The 15,873-nt window shown below is 42.2% G+C and overlaps 1 pseudogene; it reads left to right on the forward strand.

Moving 5' to 3' along the window:
- Window positions 1–265: 265 nt before the first annotated feature.
- On the forward strand, window positions 266–865 carry LOC136309424 (UPF0711 protein C18orf21 homolog pseudogene; annotated as a pseudogene).
- The last annotated feature ends 15,008 nt before the right edge of the window (window positions 866–15,873 follow it).

Consider the following 15,873-nt stretch of genomic DNA (forward strand, 5'->3'; position numbering starts at 1 on the left):
GAGAGGAAGGAGAGAGGGAGGGGTGGAGAAGCAGATGGGCACTTCTCCTGTGTGCCCTGGCCGGGAATCAAACCCGGGACTTTTGCACTCCAGGCCGACGCTCTACCACTGAGCCAACTGGCCAGGGTGGTTTATATCAATTTTCTTAAGCTGCTCTCAAAGTACAGTCTTATGCCATTCCCAGGGAGAACCCCACTCCTTTAAAATAAAGCATTAAAAGTTACAAGAATTTGCTTTAGTCCCGGTGTGTTAATGGCGTGGATACTGCAGTGGTGATGAGGCAGAAGCATTACCTTGAGGCTGTGGCGCAGAAACTGCAAGATAGCTGCCTGGGCCAGGCCCGCTATCTCCTCTGGGCCTACAGCTCGTCCCACAGTTCTGGTTCTGGATAATTCTCGAGTGCGCCTCAAACCATAGCCCAAAATGACACCCAAAATACAGAAACTTCTTAATCGAGAAGCAAGAAATTATACACTCAGTTTTAAAGAAGCAAAAATTGTGAAAAAGTACAAAGACTCCAAAAGTATATTGTTGATTACTTGTAAAACATGCAACAAGACAGTTAAACATCATGGTAAAAGCAGAAGCTTTCTATCGGCATTGAAGAGCAGCCCCACCTCTTCTGTGAGTGAACTCAGCCTGAAGACGCCAGAGGGAAAGTCTCTGAGCTCTGCAAACCTAAATCATAGTACATCTGCCTCCAAAGGCAAGAGCCCAGCATTGATTTTCAGAACACCTACGTCTGGACAGTCAACACCCACTTGCTCCTCAAAAAATGTGAAGAAAACAAAGAAACACTTCTCTCAACAAAAAAAAAATGTTGCTTAGTCAGAGTGAATCCCAAAAGAATTCAAAGCTTCATTAAGGGACTTGAGACCTCTATGAGAGGGTCGACTTCTTTCTGTCGGTAATGCTAATTTGGAAAAAGGATCAAGTATGTATGTCCGTTTCCCCACAATCATCCACATAACTGTATATTAGTAAAATTTGAATATTCCTATTTTGCATTCAAGAAAAAAAAAGTTACAAGAATTTTACCACCCGTGCCATCAGTAGGTTTGCCTCACTCCTCTCGGCAATAGGCTTCCCTAGTGAGCTTCTCTAGTGGGTAGTGAGGACGTTAGTGAGCATGCTCATTGCCCAGCCTGTTGGGGCTTTTGGCATCTTTCAATAGATGATGGAAATGATCAGTAGTTCTTTACTATGTGGATAGCGAAGGGGATGTTTAGGTACAAATTCAAAGAGACTGCACTTTTGTTCTGGTTTAAGAGAGGTGAATTAGTCATGCTGCTGCTAAGGAGCTTTTTAAACATAATCAGTTTAAAAATTCCCTCTTTTCCTTAGAGCAGGGGTCCCCAAACTTTTTACACAGGGGGCCAGTTCACTGTCCCTCAGACCGTTGGAGGGCCGGACTATAAAAAAAACTATGAACAAATCCCTATGCACACTGCACATATCTTATTTTAAAGTAAAAAACAAAACTGAAACAAATACAATATTTAAAATAAAGAACAAGTAAATTTAAATCAACAAACTGACCAGTATTTCAATGGGAATTATGGGCCTGCTTTTGGCTAATAAGATGGTCAATGTCCAGTTCCATATTTGTCACTGCTAGCCGTAACAAGTGATATGACGCGCTTCCGGAGCCGTGATGCGTGTGTCCCGTGTCACTGGAAGTAGTACTGTACGTGAGCGATGCTGCCACATACAGGACTCCAGGAGCACAGGATGCGGATGACCACTAATGAAAGAGGTGCCCCTTCCGGTAGTGTGGCAGGGGCCGGATAAATGACCTCAGGGGGCCGCATGCGGCCCGTGGGCCGTAGTTTGGGGACCCCTGCCTTAGAGGGTAGGATTCCAAGTGTTTGGACTTTGTCATGTTATCCTGGTAGAGTTAAGCAAGAGAGAGCTTCTTTCCCAAAAGCCTCCTCTGTGCCGATCAATGATGGCTCTACAAATCCACCTTATAGACACTTTTTATTCCTTCAGCTCTTCCAGATCATTCTATACTGGCTTGGGGTACAGTGATTTAGGACTCTTTCCTGGAGGTGTGGGTATACTGCTTAAATGGAGAGACAGTTTTATTTGTCAATTTATTGGAGTAAAAATTTCTTATAGACAGTGAATTCAAGTGGAGGAGAGCGACTGGGTAAAATGGGAAAGTTGCTGCAAGCCCAGTTGGAATTAAAAAATTAGGAAGCTGTCTTTTTATAAATTAGGTATAGGCTAGATACCACAGATGTTTGTTCCCATATACTTGATGCATTCAACACCACACGTTAATTAATTTCCTCTGAGCTAAACTATAGGCCTAATAGTACCATGTGATAACCCCCCAAGAATCAAAACTGTGCCAGACACTGCTAAGTTTCAACAAAACCATTTCCTCTATTTCCTGGGTATTGGGACAAACTACATTTCCCAGTGTCTTTTGCAGTAAGAATGGCCATGTGATCAGGTTCTAGCCAATGGAATATAAGCAGAGGTTCTAGATATCATTTCCAGTCTGGCCATAAGAACCTCCCAAGCAATTCTCCAAATTCCTTCTTCTTTCTTCTGTGATTCAAAAGCAGAGAATCCGGCCAACTGAGAGAGTCTGGGGGAAGTCACAGTGTAAGAGCCTAGGTCTTTGACCTTGTAAAAAGGCCCACTGGTCAGGAACATCTATCTACCTTATACAAAAAATACAATATACAAAAAATACATTTGTGTTAAGCCAGTGATTTTCAACCATTTTCATCTCATGGCACATATAAACTAAAAAAAAATATATTTTCTGATATGACAAAAAAAATAGGTATAATTTTGATTCATTCATACCAGACAGCTATTGTTGTATTGGCTGTTATTATATTTTTTTTATTTGACAATCTGAGGAAGAAGAAGTCAGTGCCCCTGACTAAATAGTCAAATTTTGTATGTTTTAAAAATTCTTGTGGCATATTGGTTGAAAAGGATTGTGTTAAGCTACTGAGATTGAGGTGTTGGTAATGTGTGAGGACAAGCCACTGTGCCTTACTCTTACCACCCTTCCCATCAAAAAGGATTTAGAAAATAGAAAAAAGTCTATAAAAATATTTGCAAGTGCTAGTAAGCCAAATCTTGCCTGTGGACACAACAAATAATATATTTCAATGTGTTTTAAGTACTGCTTTCAAAATTATAAGGTGCTAAACAGATGTCAATAATTGCTGTTATTATGCCTAACACCCAATTAAGATGGAAATGACTTAAAAAATTACCAAGGTTTGGGATGGCCCCATAGAACTGTATTAATAATTCCTCTGAGGTGATAGTTCTTTCCAAAAAAACTATGTTTTTAAGGACCATCTAGAAATTAGAGTTTAGTATTAGGAATGCACGAAATAGTATCAATGGGTTCACAGTTGAAAATAAAAATTTACCAGTTCTAGTTTATGCTTCTGAAAAATTCACACTCATTATTCAGAAACAAGCTTCAATATTTAGTATTTGACCATTTAACAATCACCATAGTAATAATTGTTCCAGTTAAGAATCATCAATGGAAACTAAAACTAGTAAGTAAAAGTTTGTTGAGAAAGAGTATATCAGACAAAATCACCCTTGGACAAAGACCACAATAATAATTGTTGCAGGCAAAATCCATCAATGAGTACAAAACTCAGTGGTGAAAGTTTGAGGAGAAACAATAAATTTGGAGAGTTTTCAATACCTCCCCCAAGATATTGAACCATTACAATAGGAAAAGTAGTAACTTTACATGGAGAACCCCAGCAGAACCACCTTAGCCAAGCGGTCAAGTTTAACATCACCATCAATAAGACATCAATATGATGATGTTCCCCCTGACATCATGTACACAATGTCATGCCTGCCACAAATCAATAACGCAATCTAATCAGGAGAATACATCAGACAAATCTTTACTGAGAGGGAGTCTAAAAATCAAATAACCAGCACCTATTAAAAGTGTTGAAATCATGAAAGACAAGCAAAAAAATAAGGAACAATCACATATTAGAGGAGACCCAGAAGACACAACAAATAAAAAAAAAACATGGAATCCTGGATTGGATCCCAGAACAGAGAAAGACCATTCAAGTAAAACATAGGTGAGAGTCAAGTAAGATCTATAGCAGGGGTCCCCAAACTACGGCCCGTGGGTCGCATGCAGCCCCCTGAGGCCATTTATCCGGCCCCCGCCGCACTTCTGGAAGAAGCACCTCTTTCATTGGTGGTCATTGAGAGGAGCACATTGACCATCTCATTAGCCAAAAGCAAACCCATAGTTCCCACTGAAATACTGGTCAGTTTGTTGATTTAAATTTACTTGTTCTTTATTTTAAATATTGTATTTGTTCCTGTTTTGTTTTTTTACTTTAAAATAAGATATGTGCAGTGTGAATAGGGATTTGTTCATAGTTTTTTTTATAGTCCGGCCCTCCAACGGTCTGAGGGACAGTGAGCTGGCCCCCTGTGTAAAAAGTTTGGGGACCCCTGATCTATAGTTTAGTTAAGAGTGTTATACCAATGTTAATTTCCTGATTTTCATAATTGTCCTATATTTGTGTACATTGCTAACATAAGGAAAGCTGGCTACAGGGTATACTGAAACTCTCTATGACTTCTGCAACTTTTCTATAAGACTAAAATTATTTTCAATAAAAGGGGGAGGAGATATTTTTATACTCTCAAAGTATCTCTCTATAGCATATTTAACTACAAAGGAAAAAATAATAATAGTTAGAGAATTTATAGTTAGAGAAACCTGGTAGACACCCACTTGAAGAATATAACTAAAGATAAAATCACCATTAATGGGACAAATTGAAATTAAATGCCTCCTGACATGATACATTGAGGAGGATTCGTCAGTTCTGTGACGTTCTTGCCAAAAAAAAAAGTATAAAATGGATTTAATCATAAAGAAATTTCATAAAATCCAGTTGATGGACATTCTACAAAATGACTGTCTTGTATTCTTAAAAATGTCAAGGTGTGAGAGATAAAAAGACCAAGGAACTGTTTCAGATGAAAGGAAACACAACAGGTATGGCAACTAAATGCATCAAGCAACCCTGAATTAGCTCCTAGACCAGATCTCTCTTTCTTTGGCTGCAAAGGAAATGAATGGAACAATTGATAACATTCGAATAAAGTTTGCAGATTAAACAATCGCTCTTTATCACTCTCGATATTCAGATTTTGATCATTGTTCTATGGTTATGTAAGAGAAAGTCCCTGTTTTTACAAACCACCTAGTGATGCATTAAGGAGTGAAAAAGACATCATGTCTGCGACTTAGTGTCAAAAGTTCAGAAAACATTACACACACGCGCACACACACAGACCTATACATTTTAACAATAAGAAAGAAAACAGTTTTGTAAAGAATATTGTCTCCCCTCCAGAACCTTTTTATTAATTGATTTATGTAGGAGATTGAAAGCAAATAGGCATAAAAATATTAAGTACTCAATGCAGCAGGAGCTAATTTTTATTACTTATTGAAGATGTATAGATACTGTTGTAGTCAGGCGAGGGAGAACCTATGGAGTGGAGTCAAACAGCCAAAGAAATCTTCATGGAAAAGCAGGGCTGAGCCTGAACACTGGAGGATGAAGGAATCTGACCAAGAACAGGGGTGGGGTGTAAGGCTTCTAGGCAGGAAACACTCCTGGGGGAAAGAAAGCGGTGGGAATCCCACATGAGTTCTCTGAACAAGGAAAGGAGCAGGTCTCTGAATCCATGGTGTGGCTAGGATGTCAGAAACAGCGTGCAGCTTACCTTTTGGAGGACAGTATTGTCAGAGTCTTTTAGGTAAATGTTTGAAGAGTCTTGGTTTTTATAGATTTCTTTACCACAGAAAACTAAGAAATGAATGCAAAGGGTTTTGAGTAGGTATTAGATGTATCAAGCATTTTCTACAGATAATAAATCTGTCAGCTTATTGAGTGTAGAAAAATTTTGAAAGCAGACAAATTGTAGGCACCTTCTCACTTGTGTGACATGAAAATGAGAACAATATATTCCTGGAAATAGAGGGTAATGGAATTAGCATGTACAAGGCACTGCAATCTATGGATATATGTGACCACCAGAGTTACATACTTTCTATCACATTCAGCAAAACTGCCTAAAAATTATTTTAAAACCTCCGGTCTGGATAACTTCCCAACTAGGAGAGAGAAAAAAAATGTTCTCCAGTAAATGAATGTATATGTGCTACATCCAAACAACTGAATATTACTCAGCACTAAAAAAGAAGATCATTATCAAGCCATGAAAAGACATGGAGAAAATTTAAACGCATATTGCAGAATGAAAGAAGACAATCTGAAAAGGCTGTATAATTCCAATTTTTTGTCATTCTGGAAAAGTCAAAATTATAAAGACAGAAAAAGATCAGTGGTCGCCAGGTTGGGGAGAGAAGTTGAATAGGCGGGGCCCGGAGGAGGTTCGGGGCGGTGAAGCTCTGTAAGATGCTATCAGTGGTGGAGACATGTGATTAGACATTCGACCAAACTCATACAGAGCGCACTAAGAGTGAATCCTAATGGACTCTGAGGGGATAATGCTGAGTGGAAGTCAGTTCATCACTGGTGGGGAAAGTTGATAACAGAGGAGGCGGTGCACATGTGGGATGTGGTTACATAGGAAATCTCTGTCCCTTCTTCTCAGTTTTGTTGTGAACCTAAACCTCTTCTAAAACTTCAAGTCTTTTAAAATAATAAGAGGCATGCTTATCTCCAAAAGAATATATTCTCTTCTAAAACGTTTTTCTTTCTCTATCCCCGACACGGTTGATTGTTTTCAAGTTATTTCATTATCTTGGATCTTTCCTAAATGCTACACAAGCTTCAGGTTCTCCTGAATTTGAAGATAATTTCTGTTATCCTGAAATAAGTTTCAACTATGAAATGAGTGGTTTTATACAGGAGACACCATAGGACACTTTTAAGATATTTGTTGTTAGAAGTACATTCCAAATCGCAGCGGGAAGGGGAAAAAAATGTCTTGACAGGAAGCCCTCAGAATCAGAGGAGACTCTGGAAACCTGTTAGTTGAAAAGTGTGCAAAGCAGACTGACCACTCTGAATGGCAGCTCCTGTGTTGCTGGCACCACCAGGACCTTCTGCTGCTCCCATGGGGAGTGACAAAAAGGGACCCCTGGCTGCTGAGTTCCAGGCACCCCTCTGAGCCCAGAGCACAAGGTGGACCCAGTAGGAAGCTCAGAAAAGCTGGAGTGACAACACGCACACTGCAAGGCTGCATGGCTTCCCTGGGCTTCCTCACTTTGGGGACATGGTGTTCCAACGAGGCTGGACAGGAGTGACAGCCAGAGTCTCAGTGTTTGTGCCTGGAGCCAGGCCCTCCGGGCGGAGGCGCAGTAGACCATAACCTGCCCCTGGGGTCTCCTAGCCATGTACCATGACACACCCAGGAAGCCCTGCATGGTGTGCAAGACTCCCTTCTCCCCAGCGGTCCCGAGGGAGATCCTCCAGCCTAAGAACACTTGGACCTGACCGAGGCCCAGCCCTGTCAGGGGCACTCCTGAGCTCTGGGAGGGAAGAGCACTTTCCCAGTGAAAAGATGAGCCCAAGAGCTCCTAGCTCCGGGCCTCCCACACTGTTAGTGACAGTAAGGGACACGGGCTGCCTGTCACTGGATAGACCAGCTAGCCTGGACAGATGTGCCTGCAACCCATGCGTCCTTCCCCAGAACCCAGACCTAGTTGGGATCCAAAGTGTCTGCACCTGGACATCAAGGAGGGAGTGAGAAACCAGGGCCCACGTCAAAGTCCCACCTCGAGGCGTTCAGTCTCTTGTTCTGTGCAGTTTCCTGTTCTGCGTTTGAGTTCAAGAACCTCGTGAATTCTTAGGCCAAACTCCAGGCAACTCTGGGGACAAAGACAAGTCAAAGGCTCAGATGGAGTCACCGCAGAGCCACCTCTCTCTGCAGAGAGGTCCTGCACACTCACCCCCGCTGAAACTCAGAGTCCCTGTGAGGCAAGTCTGATGGCACATGGCACACGTCAGTTCCTACCGGACACGGGCCCAGCCTCTCCCAGTGCAGCCCTGTAGTGCTGGGCAGGAACGGCATTGCCACCTGAGCGCGGCCTGAGCTCTCTACCAGGCGAGGCCCTGGGGACAGGACATCTGGTGGGCAGGCGCAGGCACCGGGCGGGCCCGACAATGACTCTGGTGTGATGGTGTCACCGTGAGAAGCCGCCAGGAGCCAGTGCCAGGCTGCTGGGGACTGTCAGCCTCTCAGAGTGCTGGTACACCGCTTCCCCAGTGAGGCAAATGACCTCATGGAGGGAAGTTTCCAACTCTTTTACAAGGACGAAGCAGCTCTCTGGATTCCGTTTTAATATTATAGAAGTCATAAAATCAAACAGAAAACAAAAGTGCCACTTTCTTTGTTAGGACCCTTAAACCTTTGCATAGATCGGGAGGACTTCCTTGTTACCCAAACCAAGGACGGGGAAGCAGAGAGGAAAAGCCAGGCGGATCCCCTCACCTGGCGGAAGGAGGACCAGCAACATCATCCAGAGCCTTGGCCCTCAAGCCTCTGCATTCTGAGATTTTATTCCAAAATCACACTGCATCTCTGGGCTTTTTCTGAGAAGACGTAGCTGAATTAAAATTTTTATTCCTGAAGGCATGAGGCATGCTACATTCATTCATTCTTTCCGCAGATGTTTACTGAATAGCAACTAAATGCCAAGACTTAGGCTGAGGCTCAGAGTATAGCAATAAATCAGGCACATGATCTCCCTTCACTTAAAGAGCTTACATTTGAATGGGATCGGTTAGATAATAAATAAGTAAGTATATATTTTAAAATAAAGGCTATTACAATGAGTACTAGGAAGAAATTGAACAGAGTGATAAAATAGAGAGAAACATGATTTGGTGACTTGAACTTCAGAGTCCAGGGAAAACCTCTCCAAGGACATAACAGAGGACAATATTTAGCTGAGGCTGTAGAGTAGGAAGTTGCCATGGGCATGTTAAGTTTGACATGTTTTGAGCCATCCAATGGGAAGTTGTCAAGTAAGCAGTTGTATATGCTCATGGAGTTCAGAAGAATAGTAGTTAATGCCATGAGAACTAGCTGAGATGATCTAGATTGGCTGTTCTGAGTCTCAGGTGCACCTTGGATTGATTCACCTGGTGAACTTTAAAAAAAAAATCTCAGTGCCTCCGCTATCCCCTACCAGTTCCATCAGGATCTCTATGTGGAACTAGCATCAGTATTTTTTTTATTAATTTTAATTTATTGGGTTAATATGAATTCAAGTGTCCCACTCAATATAGTACCTTAAACCCCTCACCCCCGTGTTCCCCATTACACCCCCTTTGCTCCCCTTCCCTAACTTCCTCTCTCCTTCCCTTTGGAATTTGCGTCCTGCTATCTGTATCTCTGTGTTATGTATATATAATTTCACTAATCCCTCACCTTCTTTGATCCTGTCCCCTCATCCCCCTTCCCTCTGACAGCTGTCCCTCTGCTCCCTGTGACCCCACCTCTATCTCTATTCTATTCCTCAGTTCACTTTGTTCATTAGATTCCAAAGCTCTTCAGGTGATTCTAAAACACTGCCAAATTTAAGAACCATTGTCATAAATATTTATCTCTTAACAGAGGGTGATTTACTCCCAGGGGCTATTTGGCAATAGCATCTGGAGATATTTTAGATTGTCACAAGTGGGGGTGGGGATGGCGGTGATACTGGCATCCAGAAGGTAGAGGCCAAGAATACCAGACATAGCACATCCCTACAAACAAAGACTTATCTACCCCAAATTGTCAAGAGTGCCAATGTTGAGAAACCCAAATTATATATATTAGATATAGAATAGTGGTACTTAAACTTGAATGTACATCATAATCTTGAGTTTAACAAACCCAGAGGGCTTGTTAAAAGATGAATTACTGGATCCAACCCCAGAGTTCATCTATTCTGGAGAAGGACATGAAAATGTGCATTTCTAAGAAGTTTCCAGGTGCTGCTGCCACTGCTAATCAGAGGACCACATGTGAAGAACCATCGACCTAGGAATTAATTCTCTTACTTTGCCACATATTAAAATCTTTGGGTGATATATTTTTTTAATTTTTCCAAAGTTAGAAGCAGGGAGGCAGTAAGACAGACCCCTGCATTAGCCTGACTAGGATCCACCTGGCATGCCCACCAGGGGCCGATGCGCTGCCTATCTGGGGCATTGCTCTGTTGTGTCTGGAGCCATTCTAGCACCTGAAGCAGAGGCCATCCTCAGTGCCCGGGCCAACTTTGCTCCAATAAAGCTTTGGTTGTGGGAGGGGAAGAGAGAGACAGGGAGGAAAGAGAGGGGGGAGGGTGGAGAAGCAGATGGGCGCCTCTCCAGTGTGCCCTGATTGGGAATTGAACCCAGGACTTCTACATGCCAGGCTGATGATCTACCACTGAGCCAACCAGCCTGGGCCAAAATTTCTGGGTGATTTTTAAAAATACTGATGTCTGGGTCCCATCCTTATCCTTACAGGTGGTAGTGTAGTTTATCTGGGGCATGGGCCAGATACTGGAACTTTTTTTAAAGTCTCGTGTGTGGCCAAGGTCAAAGCCACTTTTCCAGGAAAATAGAATAGACAGAAAAAGACAATGAAACCGGGGCTGGGCCCCTTTTATTCAAGGATTAGATGGAGAAAGAGTTGGAAAAGACATGGCTAGTAAGGTGGTTGGAAAATTAGTAATGTGCTCTTGGGAAGCCAAGAAGAAATCCTTCGAGGAGGAGAGAGTGGTCTGCTTAATCTGATATTTTATATTCTGTGAGCACTGGTCCTCAAGGTTGGTACTAGCTGTCACCCTATGGTTGGAGTTAAAAAAAGCTTTTTGAAAAATATCTTTCTCGGCAACTGTGTCAGATTTCCGATCTCTTGCTTAACTCTGTTCAAAGACCCACCTGAAAAATCTACCCTCTGATAGTACTGAATGCCACTGAGTTGTATACTATCAGCCCTGAAAGGGCCCAAGAGATGACATAGTTCAGCCTCTTCATTTTACTAATGATAAAATCGAGGCCTCAAAGAGATATTGTCTTGGCCACAGATACACAGCCATGGTTGTGGCAAGAAGAACTCAAGCTTCCCGATTCTTTTCATTATGCCCATTATACTCTGCAAAGAAAATCTTAGAAGTAAATGTCTGGAACCAGTGACTTAGGATCAAAATATGTCCCCTGTGTGCAAGCTTGGCTCCATCATGGGGCAGTGTGTATGTGTCAGGAATTCACACCGGCAGTGCCAGGCCAGGGTTGGGGTTTCCAGGCTGACTCTCTCAGGTGGAATGTGTTGGCTAACAAGTCAATGCTGGTGTCAGGCAGGTAAAGGCCCACATCCGAGGGATCAAGGTCTTGGAATCTTTCATTAAGCAATTTGTTTCCTTTGTCCCAGGCCCAACTCTGACTAGATCTCTAGGCTCTACCCAGCAGGCCCCTGCTATGTAGTGAACCTCGCTGCTGGTGAGGTCACATCACTAACCAGCTGAGCCCAGCCCAGCGTGAGTTCTACGACAGAGATCAGTGAGTTGAGCAGGTCTGACATGAACCCCTCACGTGGCCTTTATTCCACAGGTGGGCACAGAAGGTACTAGCAGGGGGGCTTTGTCTTCACTAAGATCCTTCTTGTGGTAAGAGAACAGAGGAGTAGGAATTTGGCTGAGCAGAGAATGGTGGATAGCAGGTAACTCAGACTTTTTTGGTAGGTTTTGTCTCTGATGGTACCAGGTTTGCCAAGTCCTGAGGAATAAACTACCTGAAAAACTCTAGAGCCTTTCATTTACCATGAGATAAAAATTCATCCAACTTTCTAGTAACCTGAGGACAAATAAAAGCTGGTGAATGGAAGGGTCTTAGAAATGTTGGTGGCTAGTGTCTTTGCAAGGCTATTTCACTTTTCTCTAAACTGGCCCCAAACTTACAGGCTTGAAACAACAGTCATTTTTTTAGCTCATTATTCTGTAGGTCGACTGACAGTTCTGGTCTGGGCCAACTTGGCTGGTGGGGCTGGGCTCTCATGGGTTTGTTCCTGGGCCAGCTGAAAGATGGATGATCTGGGAGAGCCTCACACACATGTCTGGCTGTTGGCTGGGGCAGCAGGGACAACTGAGCCAAGGGTCTCTCATCCTCCAGCAAAGTCCACGCTTCTTCACTTGGCGGTCTCAACATTCCAAAGAGTAGCAGGAAAAGGCCAGTCTGGATGCTCAAGCACTTTCAAGTCTCTGAGGTCTGAACACTTGCTACCATCCCATTGGCCAGAGCAAGTCACACAGCTCATTAGAGTCAGAGGCAGCTCTAGAAGACTGTCAGCCCTGCCCAGCATGCTCCCTTACGGCCTTGTCTTCTAGGGTACTTGAGTAACATGGTTGTTCAGTACTGCTAGCCAATTAGTTACAACTTCTAACTGCATGATGGTGGAGACATATACTGGAAAGGGAGCGGGGATAGGTAAATCACACCTTGCCTATGTCTTTGATTTTAATGAGTTGAAAAATAATAAGAAGAAGACCAGTTTTGTTTGTTTGTTTGTTTGTTTCAAGGTAGGACCAACTACAGTGAAGTTTATGCTCAGAACTCCCAACAAAATGGATGAGACCGAAGCTCAGCTGAGTATGAGGCCACCCACTCGCTCAGTGTCTTCCTGCGCCCACCCCACTGCCCTCACTTCCTTTCTCCTGCGAGCACGCCTTCAGTAGGTCCTGTGCACTGAATCCCCATCTCAGGCTCTGCTTCGAAGGAATCCAGCGTGAGACACCGTTCGTTACTGGTCTTGAATATTTTCAGGGTGGCTGCTGCTCTTGGCCTTGCTCCACCTCTATCTTTTACGTGAAAAACACTTGCTGTTGACTCTGCTCACCAAAATTAGGGGATATTTTATTGCTTCATATTTCATTTTGAAATATCCTCTAATTTTTGTGAGCAGTATATATGCTTGATAAACTTTCCCCTCCTCTCTCCACCTCCGCCTCTGTCACTCACGTGGGCAGCAGAGTTTGTCCCTTTGCCCCAGTTGCCTGACAAAATCCTATAGAAACTCAAAGCCCAGTACCCTCTTGACAACAATGCATAGATCGAATTACGTACACCCTGCCAGAAAATTTAAATCTCTTAAAATCATCCTTTGGAGACAATACTCACCCTTGAATTTGAAACCCACAGACAACTGTCACAGGATTGGCTGGGCCTGGAAAACTTTCCCATAACAAGACCATTTTGTGAAACTAATGAAGCTGACCCAGTCTTCGATAAGCAATCTCTGAAGGGCATAATATGTCAAATATTTCCTTATCATCTTCCCCTGTGTGCTTTCTCAGCACATTCAATACTCTTTTCTTCTCTTCCCTCACAAAATTTATTTTCTGCCTTTGTATACAGATGGGTGTGGCTTTCTTAAATATACTGGGTGTGGAAAAACTTTAAATAAAATAAGATGAAAAACCTGAGTAACCATGCCCCATATTATATAACTTCGGCTAAGCTTCGATACAGAAGAAGGTCTGTCTCTTGGAATTCAATGAACGTATCCAATCGCCATGGCTCAATTCTCTGCTAAGCTTTTCTCTCTTTTCATCAGACATAAAAACCAACAAATTAGACACATGGATGGTGGTTCATTTTTCCCAATGGTGATTATATTTTTCATAGCTAATGTTGCTCACTTTCTATAAGCCAGGACTCTTCTGTTTTGCATCTATGATTAATGCAAACATTAAGCAGTTTCTGTTTTTATACCCTTTTAATAGATGTAGAAATAGATATAGAAATCCTATGTCCAACCGATCTTTCTCCTCATATGTAATTTTGATGGAAAATTTCCCTTTAAAAATTCTTTCTTATGAGTAGTGTACTATGCTATTTCTGTAGTCAGATTGTGCTTTAAAAACACATTATACTGCTAACATAGGAACTTTTAGTAAGGAACAACCATGTGCCCTTCCTTTGCAATGTTAGTCAGCAGAGCAATGGCATGTGTATTTTTATGACCTTCATAGAGTTGGGGAAACTCAGGCTTGGCAAAGTGACATAACTTTTTCTCTGTTAGAGTCAGGCATGCTGCTGATATCTATGGAGCCAGAGCAAGACCACCAGTGAGGCCTTTCATCTTCCCTTTTCTTTACATCTTCAAGGCTGTCTGTCCTCAGGAGGCACTGAGCATGCAACATCTAGACAAGCCAGGCCACCTGGCCAAGCTTTATGCATACCTACCATGTTGCAAACAGTCACCACCCCTCCGGCCTCAAAGTGCCTGCAGTGTTAGTCACTGTCAGGAGGATCCACTGGGAGAAGAGGTCCCCTCAGGCCCTGGAAAGGTCTCAGGGTAATGTGACAGGGAACCCTGATCCAGGCCATCTGGAACATGGTCTAAAAGGAAGAGCATGGTTCCAGGTGGGTACGTGCCCCAGACCTGTGGATACCTCATGGGAAGAAATGAAATCAAGGAGAACCAGGGTATGGCTTGCTACAGCACGGGGCCTGGGGCAGGAATCCCGATGGCCCGACTCTGAGAATGGCCCTTGCTCCATAGCTAAGAAATGATTGAGACAGAGTTTGACTCTGAACCTTTCAGAGCTCTGATCTTTCAACTCTACCATTCTGCTAAAGCTTAACTTTCTCGGATTTGTGACTTACTTCAGTACAAAAATAAATCATGGAGCCATGCCATGGTTTTTCATGCTTTAGATAAGAATATTTATATTCCTTGGAGGATTTTATGAGCAAATAAAGTTGGCTATTTAAGAGATAGAAAGGGTAGATGATCAATAGGCAATTCTTAGCAGAATTTTTTCCATACTTAGAATGCCTCATGCAAGAGTTCAAGGCTCAGGCAAATAATTAACAAGATTATACATGCCTGCCCATTTGTAGCCCCCAAAAGAGAAGCAGGAAGCAGAAGTTCAAGGCCTTTACCTTACAGGAAATTAAAAGAGCAGGAATAGCTATTGAGAGCTAGCATCTAGTTTGGTACTTAGAGCATACTAGGTGCTCAGTAAATAGTCTATTAAAAAAAACATACAAATTAATGCAGCATAAATTTGTGAGTAAAATATAAGTAGTTGACCCTTCTCTCTCTCTTGGACCAGAATTTGTCTTTTCTTGATGAGATATATTTGATACACCTTATCAATGCAAACAATGTTTTCACCCTTTTTGCTCTATGTCCAATCAAAAAATTTACATCATTGTCTTAAAAGAGGTTTGAGTTTCCTCAGGTAAAGCTCCACTTTTCCCTAAAAACTTCAGTTGCCAAATCATCTGGCTTGAAATTTCTTCAGCTATTTAAAGACTAGCTGCCTCCTATCATTGCTATGTGAGCTATTATCACAAGACTTCTTCACCCTGATTTTCTCAAAAACCATCCAATCAGCAACTTAAATGCAGGTTCAGAGAGCTAGGACTCACTTTCCTCTCTAAAAGTGCCAGATTTGTAATGTGATGAGTAAAAGCTGATTATGTGTTCTTAATCTCTATGAAAAATTATGTTCAATTATGTGGGGGTGGTGAATGTGTATGTGTATGTATGTAGAGAAAGAAAGAGAGAGAGAGGAAGATACAGAGACCGATATACCAATGAATGAAAATTAAATGAGTATTATTGATTTCCCTTCAAAACTAGATAGAAAAATTAAGTTATGTGAGTGGGGGGGGAGGGGGTTATTGATATATATACATATTTACATAACCATTGAGAGCCATATGGTTATAGATATAAAAATACATAAGACTATAATAGAAGCCAATTTATTTCCAAATAGTCTTTTCAGAAAACGCCACTGATGTAAAAAGAAACAAACCCCTTCCGAAAAACCGCCAAAATTTTTTATTGTTTTTGTTTGTTTGTTTTTTT

This window comes from Saccopteryx bilineata, chromosome 6 (assembly GCF_036850765.1).
Source record: "Saccopteryx bilineata isolate mSacBil1 chromosome 6, mSacBil1_pri_phased_curated, whole genome shotgun sequence".
In the NCBI taxonomy this organism is placed as follows: Eukaryota; Metazoa; Chordata; class Mammalia; order Chiroptera; family Emballonuridae; genus Saccopteryx; species Saccopteryx bilineata.